Here is a 15424-nt window from a genome sequence, read left to right on the forward strand (position 1 = left end):
AAACAATGTTGAGTCTGCTGCTCCGGATCATCTTTGATGTACTCTTGGCGAAATAAAACTTTGTTGAAAACGACTGATATCTATCCAGAGTCTTCACAGAAATATACGGCTGCAGTTCACCAAACAATATTGAATTTGTTTTTCATACATGCATTACTTCACGCTTAGGTGAACCTTAACTTGTTATGTCAGTAAATGGCGCTTACATTACGGGGCAGAAGACGTTTGTGGTTCATCAAAACTGTGCGACATGTGACTTTTTTATTCTATATTTCTTCCTCAGGTCTCACGAGGAGTATCATAATTGATTTAGACTTATCAGCAAACCATCATCACTTCATCTGAATACGATGCTTAGTGGAAACTGTAAGAATTTATAATATGTTGTGATGTAAGTTGAAAATTGTTCTGACTCAGATGGAATATACAAAATCATCTGACTCATACTGATAATGTGAGCACGTGAGACTGATATTCAGTACTTAAGTGTAGCTGATTAGCACTGACGTTCAGGCTCATCTGACTAATACTTCATATTGTATTCGACTAAAACTGGATATAACAACAGACTGAGACTGATCATTTAAGTCCAATGGTAATCAATTACATCCATCAGAAAACTGACCGTTAAGTCACGTTAAAAACATACAGAAGTAAAATACTGAATAGCAACTGAATTAATTTACTGTTTTTAACCAAAAGTGCATACCGGATAAATACTCTGATTGCACTAAGACGACCTATACTTCCTACTGTACTATTAAGTACCCAATCACAAATGGTTCAAATGCCTCTGAGCACTATGGGATTTAACATCTGAGGTCATCAGTCCCCTAGAACTTAGAACTACTTAAACCTAACTAACCTAAGGACATAACACACATGCTCGAGGTAAGATTCGAACCTGCGACCGTAGCACCGAACCACATCTGTAACATCCTGGCAGCCCTGTGAAGTTGCAGAACAATTTGTCCCCTATAAGTAATCTTCTGTGTCGCTTCTTTCATATTGGCAAAAAATCTGAAAACAAAGTGCTGCTGTGCTACGTATTGCAACAAGTGATCTTTCCAACGGACCCACAGTTAACGTCTTTAAGCAACACGTTGGTCAGAATACGTACCAGAAATGAAACTCTCTTTAAGAGAAATGGATAGTTCTCTCTGTACTTGCGCATGCCATATAAACGTCGACATGGTATTAAAACAGACACGAACATCAATCTCTGTCATAAAGATATGATTTTTCGATGTTGGTGACCAAGTTTGTCGTTGTAGGAACCTTTAAATGATAAAAGCGCAAGTTTTACCGACGTGGGCTGTACAGCGCTTTGCGTTCTGTCATTTCTCGGCAAACTTGTTTCCATATCCTCAATTGCTTTGGAGTATAAACTTCGGAGGTCCTTGTGTCATATCATGTAAAAATAACGTACTAATTAATTATTGGTCAAATGATAAACGGCGAAATTTTGGGGACGTCAGAGGTATAATTCTGAGAGAAGAGAAGCAAAGCGTTTGGGATATCTGGCGAGTTACTATATAACGTATTCCAATCAGACGATAATGGCTTGGTAATAAATCCAAATCGGTAATGGTGTCATAATGTCTGACCTCACGTTGATGCATATAGTCTAACAAAAGCGAATATGAGAAATGTGCCTCCCTAAGGCAGAATGCCTAGCCTGAGCGACTTACTCCCATGCACTGCCACCAACTTTCAGTTTAAAGTGAAATAAAATCCTTCCAGTTCCTTCTATTTGTGCTGCAGGAGTAGATGCAAATACGGAAACCAAACCACCACTCATTAGCTCCCTAATACGGTATAGGAAACTCGTTGACATTCAAAACGGCTGTGAATCGTCTCACTATGGACAAACACGGGTCCTGTATGGTTTGCAGCGGAATCTTACATCATTATTCCTGCAGATTGGTGGCAAGTTCAATTTTTTGGAAATTTATGGTAAATTCCTATGGGACCAAACTGCTGAAGTCATCGGTCCCTAGACTTACATACTACTTAATCCAACTTAAAATAGCTTACGCTAATGACAACACATACACCCATGCCCGAGGGAGGACTCGGACCTCTGGCGGGGTGAGCCGCGCGAACCGTGGCAAGGCGTTTTTAGACCGTGCGGCTACACCGCGCGGTGTGGTGAGTTCAGATAAGCATGATGGAGGTGGACAGCGATGACGCAATATCTTCTGCGAGCTGTGTGAACAGACGCCCTATCGTCTCGGATCGCAGCATCACCAATGGGGAACAAACATTGTACCATGGGATGGACCTGATGATCCAAAGAGGTCACATAATCGCTGTGGCGTAACCATGGTGGCCATGAAATACCATGATATGGCTGCCCATATCGTCAGTGAACCCCGGCCATATTTTACTCTTCGGACATATATTCTGCCAGAAACAGCGTGCAGCAAGACTTGCATACCAAATGACTTTCGTTCATCACTCAATAGTGTAGGTTTTATGGGAACAAACTTCGTGTTATGGGACAGACCTAAGCAGTGAAAATGGTCACACAGGTATTGGTACTAAAGTGATCTTGCAGAGTAAGGATGGTGTTTATGGAATACCAAGATACAGCTGCCACATTATCGCTGAACACCGTCCATATTTTGCTCTTCGGACGTAAAGTCGACCAGGAACAGTGTGCAACAAGACCCATCCGACCAAGTGAGTTTCTTCCATCACTCCATGGTCAAGGTCTTCTGATTTCGGCATCACGTTTTCCTGTTACAGGCATTTGCATCACTGGTCAGCGGTTTTAGAACTCCATCTTGCCCTGGAATTCTCTCCTTATGGGGCTCAGTGTTGTCTTGCTGCTGAAAGGACTCAAGAGTGCGACATTCACTTCTGTAGTGACTTCAGCAGCTGCCGTCTCCTCTGTTTTTTTCACTGTACTCTTCAGTTGCCGTCCGCAACCATCATTCAACACAGACTTTTTCCCGCATTGTGATTTAGCGGAAGATATCTTGCCGCTTTCCCTGTACGGAAAAAAAATCTTCGATACAGTGCCTCTTGAATCGCCTAACACTTCGGTACCATACGAACACAAACAACTGGCCCACGTTAGAATGCACTTAACGCCGGCATAATGCACTCACCACTACACAGAACACTGTTATGACCACGACTGACGCAACATTACTGAGGATATTGCATAGGTACCGTTCGAGGCCAAAGACAAGAGGGCAACCTCAAGAGTTGAGTAATCACTGCATTAATGTTCAACCTTGCATTTATAGCTGTATTACCATAATTTGTTCAGCCCCTGATTCAGAAAGACAGACTGAGAGTCAATAAAGTGAAGTTCTTTTAATGGAAAGCTAATACCGGGTGTTAAGTATATTTATTGATGATCAGATGCCACAAAACAAGACAAAATTATAAAATACCCCAGAAAAACCTAAATCTGCCATTCCAGCACTAATTCCGTATATGTCCATCTTCTGGCGCACAGTGAATAGCGAGACACACTTTATGTAATATTTCTTTGTCGACGTATGTCGCCGCTGCTATTTTTCTGTTTGTGAGCTTATCTGTGTCACAAAGAAGACGTGCTACGAAAACACTTTTCCGCTCCTAACTTCATCTATAAAAAAGAATCTCATGTCTGGAGATTATGAAAGACAGAATTTCAGGCAGTGTATTGGGGCCAGGCGCCATGACAAGCGATCAGGCAGTGTGTCACTGAGAAACTGCCGTACTTTGTTGTGCCAGCGTGGAGAAGCTCCATTCTGTTGGGTTTTGAAACCATTACAGTTATTCTACAGTTACGAAAAAATCGCGTCTGTAGTATTGCATTCTTGTCACTGCGTAGTCTTCATAAAGAGCCGATCTCTTCATAAGAACTAGCGGAAATATTGAACACAGTGATACCACCCATCTGCTTCGCAACCGCAACGTCATGAAAGTGATGGATACGAAACACCCATGGAAATCCACTGTGCATGAAATAGGTGCCATTTTCCTGACCACACATACATCGTTCTTAACCCATCCCCAAAATGTCACCTTCCGACGTAATGAAGTACTACACTATGAATCGGTCAGTCAGCAATACCAACGTCTCAGCAACTAAAGTGGTAGCTGTATATAAACTGCCAGCTTTTTTTTAACTTTCTTAGCGCATTATGATGTCACACACGAGACAATCACTAAGCAACGAGTATTAGCCGACGTTCAGTATCTGTAGGTTCACTGCAGGAAATGGGATAAAATATGTTCGTTCGCAAAAAAAGACTGTGTGTGATACGACGATGAAGGTTCGCTACAATATTATTCTAATTTATGATAGTTTTATGACATACGATGCGGCCACACACCATAAAGAATTAAACTAAAATGCACTCAAACCTGCAAGTTTATCCTCCTCAAAGAAACTTTTAGTTGGGTGATTATCTTTCAAGCTCAGCTCTTTCCTGAGTCTTTCGTAAACCCCATATGTGGCCGCTACGATGGTGACATTAGCTCTAACATGAAATGATGAAATTACCGTGCATTAAGCGCACTAAAAACTCTGTCGTCTCCTATATTCTCGCAGAGTGCTGCTGCCGTCGAAAGTTTCCTTTTATCGCCAAGAGAAAAGCTTACACTAAGCATATGCTGTACGGTTTCTAGAGTAAACGTCCCCCCACCACACAAGCAATCTACATCTACATTTACCTTTACATCTACACCTACATCTATATCCATACTCCGCAAGCCATCTTGTGGTGTATGGCAGAGAGTCCTTTACGTACCACTGTAATCTCCCTCCCTCTCTGTCCCAGTCGAGGATGGTGCGGGGGAAAAATGATTACCGGTAGGCCCCATGTGGGCTCGAATTCGTCTTCACGGTCATTTCACGAGATATACGTAGGGTGGACCAATATATTTGTTGACTCCTCTAGGAACGTACGCACTCCGAACTTTAACAGTGAACCACACCGTGATACAGAATATCTCTCTGACAGCGTCTGCCACTGGAGCTGGTTGATGACCTCTAACGCTTCTGTGCTTACTAAATGAACCTATAACGAAACGCGCTGCTCTTCTTTGGATTTTCTCTATTTCCTCTGTCAGTGCCATTGTACGAGTCACTTACTGACGACCAACGTTCCAGTGTTGATCGAAGGAGTCTTTAGTATGCTGCTTCCTTCTTTGATAGACTACATTTCCTGAGGATTCTTGCAATGAATCTCAGTCAGTCATCTGTCTGACTCCCAACTGATGTTATGTGGTCGTTATGTTCCAAATTGCTCCGTACGCATAATCGTAGAAATTTTATGGAAGGTACGACTTCCAGTGATTGTTCCACAGTTGAATACTCATACAGTTAAGGGTCTATCTGTCAATGTATTCGCAGTACGTTACATTTTTTTTTGTGTTGAGGTTCAACTGCCACACCCTGTATCAAGCGTCGACACTTTGCAGGTCTTCTTTTCTAGTGTCGCGACTTCTATGTATACAACTGAATAATTCGCGAATAGCCTTATGGAACTTCCCACTTTACCTACAAGGTCATTTACACTGAAGCTCCAAAGAAAAGTCTGCCGTTGTGGCCGATCGGTTATAGGCGCTTCAGTTCGGAACCACGCTGCTGCTACGGTCGCAGGTTAGAATCCTGCCGCGGGCGTGGATGTGTGTGATGTCCTTAGGTTAGTTAGGTTTAAGTAGTTCTAAGTGTAGGGGACTAATGACCTCAGATGTTGTCCAATAGCGTTCAGAGCCATTTGCATTTGCCAAAGAAACATGTGTAGGCAAGCGTATTCAAATACACAGATATGTAAACAGGCAGAATAAGGCGCTGCTGTCGGCAGCGCCTATATAAGACAAAAAGCGTCTGGCGCAGTTGTTAGATCGGTTACTGCTGCTACAATGGCAAGTTATCAAGATATACGTCAGTTTGAACGTGGTGTTACAGTCGGCGCACGAGCGATGGTACACAGCATCTGCGAGGTAGCGATGAAGTGGGGATTTCCCGTTACGAACATTTCACGAGTGTGCCGTGAATATCAGAAGTCCGGTAAAACATCGAATCTCCGACATCGTTGGGGCCGGAAAAAGATTCTGCAAGAACGGGACCAATAACTACTGAAGAGAAACGTTCAACGTGACAAAGGTGCAACCCTTCCGCAAATTGCTGCAGATTTCAATGATGGGCGATCAACAAGTGTCAGCGTGCGAACCATTCAACGAAACAACATTGACATGGGCTTTCGGAGCCGAAGGCCCACTAGTGTACCCTTGATGACGGCACGACACAAAGCATACGCCTCGCCTGGGGCCGTCAACACCGACATTTGACTGTTGATGGTTGGAACCATGTCGCCTGGTCTCGTTCCAAATCGTATGAGTGGATGGACGTGTTCGGGTATGGGGACAATCTCATGAATCCATGGACCCTGTGTGTCAGCAGAGGACTGTTTAACGTGGTGGAGGCTCTGTAATGGTGCGGGGCGTTGGAGTAATGTGTAACCCCTGACACGTCTATATAGATCCTGACACGTGACACGTACATAAAAATCCTCTTTGTTCACTTGCATCCATTCATGACCATTGTGCATTCCGACGGACTTAGACAGTTCTAGCAGGACAATTCAACACCCTACACGTCCAGAATGCCTTAAGAGCGGTCTTCTGTATTTAAACACTTCCGCTGGACACCAGACTCTTCAGACAAGAACATTATTGAGCGTATCTCGAACGCCTTGCAACGTGCTGTTCGTAAGATATCTCCACCTTCTCGTTTTCTATCGGATTTATGGACAGCCCTGCAGGATTCATGATGTCAGTTCCATCGAGCACTGCTTCAGACATTAGCTGAGTTCATGCCTCGTTGCGGCACTTCTACGTGTCCTACGCTATATGAGGCAGGTGCACCAGTCTCTTTGGCTCTTCAGTGTATATATGATGTGAAAAGTAATGGTCCCGTAACACTTCCCTAGAGCAATCCCAAAGTAGATTTTACGTCTGAAGACTCCTCTCTGTTCAGAATGAGATGCATTGTCAGAAGTCTTTTCCGTTCAGAATGACATGCAGTGTTCTGTTTCCCAGAAACTCTTCATTCTTGGTATGGTCTTCCCTGAGCCTGTATTTTCCTTAGTAGGCGGCAATGCGGAACTGCCGCCTGTTGGAAGTCAAGGAACACCACTTCTACCTGTGCGGCTGCACTTACTACTTGCTGGGTCTCCTGGACGAACAGAGCGAGCTCGGTTCCATATGAGAGTTGATTTCGGAATACATGTTGCTTCCTACAGAGGCGATTTTCGGACTTCATAAATGTCATAATACAGGAGCGTAAAACATGTTCCAAGCATCTACAAGTGACCACCGTCATAGATACAGGCCTCTAGTTTTGTGCGTCTGTTCGAGGACCGTTCTTTAAAATGGGAATGGCCTGTGCCTTTTTCCAGTTACCTGGAACACTTCGCTGATCCAAAGACCTCGGGTATCCTGCTCCTGGACTGGGGCAAGAGCTTTCCATATATTTAGAATCGTACTGGTATTCCCTCAGGTCCAGTGTCTTTCCCTATCTTGCATGATTTAACTTTTTTTTCTATCCCACGGTGACTTATTTCGATATTAGCCAATTTGTTGTTCGTCCGACGATCTAAACGACACACCACAGTGTTATCTTCCTCTGTCACAAAGTTTTGGAAAAGGACGTTTAGTATTTCGACCTTATCCCTGTAGTCTTCACTTACAGTACCATTATGGTCGCAGAGTGTCTGGACATAGACCTTTGATCCGTTTCGTGATGTAACACAAGAACAAAACATCTTAGGATTTTCTGTCAAGTCGATAAATAGAATTTTGCTTTAGAATTCTTAGAACGTTCCACGCATGATTCTCTTTGGCTGATTTTGGCTTACCAAATTTGTGTTTGTCTGGAAGGCTTTAGTTACCTTTACATTTTCAGTTGGGCTCTTTTTGGTTTTGAAGAAGTTTTCTAACATAGCTGTCGAAACACAGCGGATCTTTCCAATCCTCAATACATTAACCGGTTCATACCCATCTAAAGCGTGTAGTACAATGCTCTAGAACTTTGTTCATTGTTGTTCATCTTTGTTAGTGGTCCAGATGTAGCTTTCGTGCTGACCGCTCAGATAATCTGAAAGCTGTTTGCAATGCGCCAAAACGTCTTCAGCCTGAAAAGAGCACATCACTTGTTTGTATCGCCTCAACTTACTACCGATTTTTAAGCGCTATAAGAACGTTTACGCAGCTTTGTTATATTTTTGTAAAATTAAAGCATTAAGAGCCCTCGGTTGCTATAAATAAGTCTTTTGACCTTGGTTTCGGCACTACTATGAGTGCCTTCATCAGAAGTAAAACACTCAAACTGGCCAATAACATAAATACAAATTTATGGGAAAAACATTTTTAAGCGTAATTTCTAACAGTACATGAAAGAAACAGCACTTACATGTCACGTATAAAATAAATATCAAGCGATAAAGCATTAGTCTCAAAATTTTTGAAATAGAATACGTGGAAGGCAAGCCACTATGGGCTGCTCACACTTGTCGAGCTACAGATAGCATCAGACTGAGGCGCCCGCGTTGGCAATTGCGGGCAGGTGAACATTACACCAAGAGTGCCATCTAGTAGCCGCAAACACAAACAGCCTACTTAACATTCAAAATATATAGACAGATGAATATTATGATGAACATTATTTAGTACATGAAGTAAAAGGCAATATTTTATCTGACAGCAGCAGACACGGTAACATTTTGTCTATATAAGAGATTAGAAGTAAAGTTTAAAGGCAAACTGAGATAAGTAACTCAGCGAATAGGAAAACGGTGTAACATGAAATGCAGCCATTATAAACCATTTAATAAACAAAAAAATTATGAGTCGACTTAGACAGAAAAATATTTCGGTAACTGCACGAGGGAACACGAAATCAAAATCAATTAACAGCTTTATACTGTTGAAGAAGCTTTTATTACGTAATTGTAGCTGCTCATTAAGAATGAGGCCTTCATTTCGAAAAAGATGTTTAAAAATTTCTAATTCTTAGATGTTCTCATGTTACCATGTGTGTCGCTGCCAGACAAAATATTGCCTTTCACTTCATGTGCTAAATATGTTCATCATAATATTTATCTGTCCATGTTTTGAAAGTTAAGCAGCCTGTTTGTATTTGCGACTACTAAATGGCAATGTTCAACAGCCCGCAGTTGCTAACGCGGTTGCCTCAGTCTGAAGCTATCTGAAGCTCAACATGTGTGAGCAGACTATAGGGGTTTGCCTTCCATGTTTACTAAAATTTTGTGACTAAAGCTTTATCGCTTGATATTTATTTTACACGTGACTTGTAAGTAGCGTTTCTTTCTTGTACTGTTAATCAGTAATTACACTTAAAAAATTTTCCTGTAATTTTGCACTTACGTTATAGGCAAGTTTGAGTGTTTTACTTCTGATGAAGGCTCTTGTAGTACCGAAACCTAGGTGAAAAGAGTTCTTTTTTGCGACCGAGAACTGTTATTGTTTTAATTTTACGTTGTAAACCGCCGCTGATCACGCAGCCATGTTCAAAATTTTATATTTTTGTGTTAAAATGTTGTACATATGTGACACCTGACGGTCGAGAACAGCTATGTCCTCTCAGCGTGCTTGCAACGCCCAGCCGATTGCTGAATCGCGGTGTTCGGCAAAAATAGCAACTACTGACGTTTACCGGCGACTGCTAAGAAGAAACACTTATTGTTAGAGATAATTAGCGCGATACGTTTGTTCGCAGAGAAAGGTCATTGGCTTGTCCTTTTAGAATGTCAGCTGTATCCGAGTACTGGTCGAGTTGCGAGCCTCGAGAGAGATTATCTCAAGAATGTGATGAGATCGGTTCACGCGTACGATACGTGAATCAGTCTGCAATGGGGACAGAACTCAAATGTGTTCAAAGCAGTTCTAAGTCGTTTAGAAAGGATTACGTCGTTGAGTGTAGGCAAGGTCTTCTCAGGACAATTTATTGTAGTCTTAAGGGGGTGAGCTGCATTGTCTGCCGTTGTTTTTCACCTACGAATTGCAGTGCTCTTAGAGCCTGTTCATACAGTATATCTCCCACGAGTTAGTGGTATCTAAAGGATGACGCAGTACACGTTTCTCCTCGTTCTGGGTAAGGAAAAAGATATCCCTGCCTTTTTTTGTATTCTTATTTATAGCAGTATTCAGTGTTACGGTCTTATGGTCACTGATTTCCTGTTCTAAGCTGAGTGGAAAAGTTCGGATCTACTTGTCACCAGCTGGTCTAAGATGTTATAGTCATGAATCGGTTCTCTGATTAATTGCTCAAGGTAATTTTCGGATAAATCACTTAGGAAAATTTCACTCAGTTCTCTGTTCCTAATATACGTCCTGATCACTTCAGTCTACCAGTCTACAGCTGGTAAGTAGAAATCTCCACCTAAATCTTTAAGATGGCCAAGAAATTTACGTGTTATAATCTGCAAGTTCCCCTCAACTGGTCCACAAAGACCGTTGCTGAGGCAGGGGGATGTGTAAAACCATCCGATGACCATGTTTGATGCAACTTTAACAATTTTCAGCCAAATTATTTCGCAATCGGTACCTGTACTGATCTCACTATATGTAGTAGTATTTTTTATTGCTATAAACACTCTCCACCACTAGAGATCACTTTATCTTGGTGATATAGGCAATAACCAGTTCTCTGTTAGTGCCGCCAGTAGAATTTCGTGAACACTACTCAATAGCCTGCCGAAGGCTCTCTTTTATTTAATGGATCTTAAGTTTCCACAGAAAACCTGTGTTACCAGCTTGACGATACCAGCGATGGACGTTTTTCGCCATAGGCGGTAAATGTTTTGCGATATATTCCCAAAATGCCTCCAACAAGTACGCAGCACTACAATGTCACGCACTTCTTCAACTGCAGCTAGCAAAAAGCATCCTGTTGAGCGGACGTCATCATGGTTCACGCAGAAATTATGAATATCATTAATGCATGGCATCAAGTGACGTTTTTCTTCAATCATAGACAGTGTTCATTCCACTGACTCTCATTCGCTATCTTGAATACCCATTTTGCAATAAATTTGGAACGTTTTTATAAGGTCATTGAACAGTTTTAATAGTTTACGAGTACCAAACATTGCAAAATAATACAGCAGAAATACCGGATCATTCACTTTTTTAAACATCGAGTACATTTATAATAAAGTTTTCTTCTGGATATGTAACATTTTATGTTGGCAACAGGCTAGATAATTTTAATAACTACATGTTTTCCAACTTAACTGATCTAGAGGCATGTACCTCAAAGTTTATTACAGTGTGTTGTTTTATTTATGTCACATACTCATCTAATTCTGTCTGTAATGCATTGCTTGTAGAACATAGGTTAACTTTAGTATCAGGCACCTGTAACGGAGAGGGGTAACGACGTGTAAAAAAGCCAAATTGCAGGAAATGACACGAACATTCAGTACTGGACCAAAGAATTTGTCGATAACGACAGTGCGGATAACGATTTCAGTGATTCGTATGATGATCCTCACTTTGCGCGAGATGAGCTGCGACAAACGTCAAGTGATTATTTCTAGTTTTGATTTCGTAAAAGGTTTGTCGAAAAGTTTCCCCAGTTACTAAGCCATGAAACATTCTATTTGTTCTAGGCGAACAGGAGAGGATGTGAGGAAAGACACTTCGTACTGGTGCAGTGACTGGAAAATAGCGAAGTGCAAAAGCTTTTGTAAGTGTAGTGTCTCCTTTTTCGGACACACATTCATGACTCCACAGCCGTATATATACATGACGAAAGAGAAAAACCGACGTCAGCCGCATGAGACCATTGAAATAATGCAGTGGCGAAAAGGGAAAATTTGTGCCGCACCGAGACTCGAACCTGGATATCCCGATTTACTCTAGCAGTTAGAGGTGAGAATTTGAGCTGGCCGTAAAGTGTGCTCGGATAGAAAAGGCCGCAAAGGTGACCGCTCGCGTAAAGTGGAAAAATGTGAGATCGAGTCTCAGTTTGTTACAAATTTTCACTTGTTGCCATTGAATTATTTCAGTGCTCTCAAGCGGATAACTTCATTATTTTTTACATCATGTGCCAATAGTCTGCTTTCAAATTGTATCACACAAAGACTTGAGCAATGTGAAAGAAAAATGTAGCAATTTATATATGTAATCCAGGAGACGAACTTTCAGGCTTTCATTAAAGGTTAATATCACAATTAAAACTAATTTTGACTAGTATTCTTAATTTAAAAAAGATTGAAAACCAATATAAATTGCTGGCATTCTAATAATCAACAATGTTTACGTGGAAGCCAGTCAAAGTGTTAATCTATTAATCATCGCCTCACACAGACAACAGAATACTGAATCCTTAGATTCAGTGTCTCAGCTTTGGGGTCTCTGAGGGTGGCACCAGTCTGAAAGAGAAGAATCGACAAAACGTGTCAGAATGGTGCCAACTTCTGACGATCAGTACTTGGGGGCCGGTGGCCTACTTAATTTTATTTAATCTATTTTAGACTCATAACATACTAATTAATGTAATTATTTCTTTAACCTGAACTCAATTGGATCATCATGCCCTCTCTTACATCGGACTAGGGTTCCATACATGCAATGTATATTACGTGGTGCTTACCAAAGTAAATAACAGTTTTAATATGACAATATAAGTAGTATTAAAATGAGTTGAATGTCTGCAGTGACGGAGCGAGTGAATTATATTTACTAAGAACTACTAAAACTAATACTGGCATTAGTTGTACTAGTGCAGCTGCAGCTACTAATAGTGATAATACTAATAATTATTCCTGTTAACTAAATCTTCTGTCCTAAATCTTCCGTCGTTACTTGGTGGAACGACATCATAATAAATGAAAAGCGCTAGTCTGCTTGTGTTTTACAGTATTATTGTGCTAACCGGATTTCTGCTTACAAGGCCATCTTCAGACATTTACTGACTGTTGTTGCCAAAGAAGTTACAGTGTTTGTAAAAAGCATTGGAAAAGAAGTTACACAAAGGCGATTCTAGAAGTCGTACAAGCGGGAGGGGATGTTAATGAGGGGAGGGTGTTTAGGAGAATGGAATATCGCTTAACAAAAGGAGAGTCCTCCACCGACAAATTGGTAAAATTTGGTGTTGTTTACAGTAGTTTTTGGTAACTGTTTTGGAGTTCAGAGTAAAAACCTTTATTTTAAGATGGGAGACTTTATAAATTACATAAACCGTAAAAAAGGTCAACTTACAACAAAAAAGATTTCTTTAATTTTCCAAATGCAGAAGATGACATGAAGGTAAAAACTAGAACTTGACATGAATATAATAAAATTCTGTAACAAATTCACTGGTTGTTTCCGTCTTCTGCCCAATTTGTCATGCTAATTCGTCTCTGTTTATTTTTACTGAATATGTCAATGATATTTTCATTGCCCATATCTGTTTCTTTATGGATATTTGCAAGAGCCAAACCATTTAGGCTCACCTGCCCCATTGTGTTACGCAAATAAGTCTTTATTCGCTTCAAAGTAGAGAAGCTTCGTTGAGCAGTGCTTGCGGTGATAGGAATAGTCCCAAATATTGAAAGTAAAACATATACATTCAACAAAAACTGCTTGTCACAGTTCTTTCAGTTTTCAGTTGCTTTTTCAGATTTTTTACTTTCATCAACCCACTATTTCTTCTGTAGTTTCAGCTTTCCTTCTGAATCTGTAGAAGTAGTATATTCGCTGGTTTCTGAAGTCATTTTATCTAGTGTAATATGATACGCCAATGGAGGGGGGAGGGCTCTGTAGCCCCCCCCCCTTGCCACCGCTTCTGAAGTTACACATCTAGACTGAAGCAGAAACGTACAGTAAATAACATCTTCGACAGTGTGGTGGTAACGCAATATAAAAAGTAAAAAGTTAAACAGTATATAAATATGAAGGGAATAAACAGGAAAAAATTTCAACACAAAACTGGAACAGCAAGCTACGTAACAGGTTATATTGATAAACGAAGCCAATAAAATAAAATAAAATTAGTACTTGACAAGGCTTCCTGAGGAGTAATAAAACATGGAGAGTGATACACAAACAAATTTAAAGAGAGAATTATCAGTTGTGACTACATATGACTTATGTTCCTCGTTGATTCGTAGTTAACCTGATAATTATTTCATTAAATTTTTCTTGTGTATTACTTTCCATGTTTTATACCTCCTGAAGCAGCCTTGTGAACTAAAAGCTTTATTTTATTTTATTGATTTTGTTTATTAATGTAAATTCTTACGTAGCTTTCTGTTCCAGTCTTTTTCCCATTTAATCCCTTTACATTTATTTACTGTTCAACTTTTTGACTTTTACATTGCAGTACCACCAGACTGTGAAAGATGTTATTTTCTGTACGTTTCTGCTTCACTCTAGATCCGTAACTTCTTTTCCGATGTTGTTTATAAACATTGTAACTTCTTTGGCGACAAAAGTCAGTAAATGTCTGAAGATTGCTTTATAAACTGAAAACCGGTTAATATAATAAAAGTAATACTGTAAAACGAAAGGAAACTAGTGCTTTTCATTCATTAGTCATAATGATAGTAACCTATTAATAATATTAATAAAAGTAATGATGATAATGACGATAATTGTGGTGTTAATAACAGTAATGATATTGGCATATAAAAGAAGAATTCATGGGTCTATAAAATAGATGTTTTCTGATTCAGTGAGTTTTGCAAAAAGGAAATTTAAGAAGACTACAGTGGCTAAGAATACTGGGAAATGAGGACGATCAGGTCTGAAAGAGGGATGCACAAGGGCAACGATTGCATACAGGGACTATGCTAATCTTTGTTTTGCTTTAGTAAATATATCATTCCCTGTCTTCTGCAGCTAGAGATGCTATTTAGTTCTCTAATAAAATGTGGGAGGTTGTTCCACAGTCGGGTTGCTGCTACTGAGAAGGGTGCCGAGAAAGTGGCTGAACGACGGAGTGGGACAAGAAGGATATTGCTCTCAGATGGGAACGGGTGTTCCTGCCATGTTGTACTGACAAGAGTGTTAAGATCCAGGAAAGATATGACGGACAGTGTTCATCATTAAGGCAGTAGGTTATTAATAAATGATAAGATCGTTACACATGCGTTACAGCCCACCGACGTCATTCTTTTTTCGTTCAATTTATTACCTTCTAGGCCGTGCCAATTCAGCCATGTCAACAGTGTACTGTCAGTTATGACGGAACGAATGTAAGGGCAATACAACACCCGTCCTCGAGCGGAGAAAATCTTCGACCCACAGGGAATGGAACGCGGGCGCCATCACTTGGCAATCAGCTGCGTTGAGCGCACAGTTATCGAAGTGGCACGATATCAGTATTGGTTCATGTGCAAAAACGTTTGACGATTACTGCGCTATTGTGTCATTCGAACGGGCCATTCAGCGTTCGCCATGAGGC

This window comes from Schistocerca serialis, chromosome 2 (assembly GCF_023864345.2).
Source record: "Schistocerca serialis cubense isolate TAMUIC-IGC-003099 chromosome 2, iqSchSeri2.2, whole genome shotgun sequence".
In the NCBI taxonomy this organism is placed as follows: Eukaryota; Metazoa; Arthropoda; class Insecta; order Orthoptera; family Acrididae; genus Schistocerca; species Schistocerca serialis.